Source organism: Lactuca sativa, chromosome 4, assembly GCF_002870075.4.
Source record: "Lactuca sativa cultivar Salinas chromosome 4, Lsat_Salinas_v11, whole genome shotgun sequence".
NCBI lineage: Eukaryota > Viridiplantae > Streptophyta > Magnoliopsida > Asterales > Asteraceae > Lactuca > Lactuca sativa.
The window spans coordinates 239,427,024-239,428,983 of NC_056626.2; the positions used below are offsets into that span (position 1 = coordinate 239,427,024).

At 41.6% G+C, this 1,960-nt stretch overlaps 1 pseudogene; it reads left to right on the forward strand.

Moving 5' to 3' along the window:
- Positions 1-1,505: 1,505 nt before the first annotated feature.
- Positions 1,506-1,623, forward strand: LOC111912939 (5S ribosomal RNA; annotated as a pseudogene).
- The last annotated feature ends 337 nt before the right edge of the window (positions 1,624-1,960 follow it).

Below are 1,960 nucleotides of genomic sequence, written 5' to 3' on the forward strand. Positions count from 1 at the left end.
GTACCTTCCGAATGAAGTCATTGATGGATGGTTTGGAGAAGAACCAGAGAATGATCATCCGATTCCTTTGAATGATCACCATGCTGAAGACCTCACGGATGATGACAACTCCAAACCTGAAGTTGAGAACCTACCCCAAGTAGCTCCCATTCCAAATCCTAACCCTCATTCGGCTTTTCATTGCCCGACGCCTCCTTGGGTAGAATGCTTGGAAACATGGAGCCAAGGACAGCCCATTCCATTTAATGGAGACCGAAGCTTTTATGACCTGAGCAATAGAGGCTCAGTAGATAGAGTCTTGCAAATTCTAGGCCGCAGAGTGGCCCGAAATGAGATTCAAGATAGGACATCCCTACATCAAATCACAGAAGTTGCCGCCAATGCAAGAATGCATACCCTTCGCACCATTCATCTGGAAGATTCTCATAAGAGATCTGAAAGAGACCATAAAACCCTGCTTCAAGCACTGGCTGAATCACGAGCCGACGTCATAGAACTTTGAGTACGCCAGAGGGTGTACGAAAGACACTTGCTTGATATGGAACATGAACTGGCTGAGCTAAGAGTTCACTAGAGGGATGATCGTCACCAGTAGGAGATACTTTACTTTCCTTCTTGTTTTAAAGAACCGTGTTCCTGTCTATGTCCTATGTGGCATTTTCTATGAAACTGCCTTGTACTCTAGGTACTTTTTAGTTAGGCCTTTATGCGGCCAAAACTTTTGCTACTCCATATATGATGTAAGACGTTCTTCAAGGTCAAAATTCTTTGAATTTGTACATGTTAAACATCGATGAGGTTGACAGGCGGCTAACTTCCGTGTCACGTTCTTGTTCAAATACTCTCATCATACTTTCATTGGAGTCTATCCAAAACATACTTTATTCAAGTCATTGGACTATAGAAATTTACTCCGAAGACATTTCCAAGTCTCTTTCAGTGGTTGGATCATATTACCCACCAACCTATAGTACCTCGGCGCGAACGATAAACGTCTTGAGACTAGTCTACGAACTTACTTCTACTCCTTACTACGACTGCATCATAGGGATGTAGGTCAAACCTTCGAGAACATACTTTTACTCTTTCATTGAACAATCGACGTACATCCACGGTCAATAGTAGCCTTTATTAGGAAATTTTAGTTCATTGAAAAAGATTCGTAAGAAGATTATTGTCATGATTTTGCTCGCTTATACATTCCCGAGTTATATATAACGAAGACCTGGTAGACAATAGAATGTGAGATTTCTAACGTAGTTTCTTTTCCTCGTTGGGATGTGGGACTAGAGTAGAATCACACATTTTATCATCCGCCCCGTCTTGGTTATATCATAACGTGTACGAGCTAAGTTTTCATGTATAATAACTCCTCTCTTGGCCTGAATCAAAATGATACAAGAACCATCCAGACAGTTTAATGATTACTTAGCCACAGAATGAAAATACCAAGCTTCTCGCCTTTGGGATCTCTGTTCTTATTCTTCAAGAAGACGGACTTCAGAGGGTGCGATCATAACAGCACTAATGCACCGGATCCCATTAGAACTCCGCAGTTAAGCGTGCATGGGCGAGAGTAGTACTAGCATGGGTGACATTTGGGAAGTCCACATGGTGCAGACCTCAACATGACTTCCATTATAATTCATCACTCTCTGACTCGCAAAGAGAAATCAGTTGACCAACCGCAAGGAATGACGTACCTTTCAGAAATGAACCTAAGATCCGAATATCACCAATTACAAGTGTTAGTGAAGGGTGTCCCGAGGACAATCTTCCAAACTCGATGCAAACACTACGATTCCGTAGTGATACCTCTCGGATAAGATCAATACACCCGTAATATTCATGAACTTAATGAATAGGGTACGCAATTCTTATTTGGATCAGTTCGTCACTGTCTTTTAAATGACTTACTTATCTACTCTCGTAGTAAGAAGGAAATCATAAAGAGCATCTA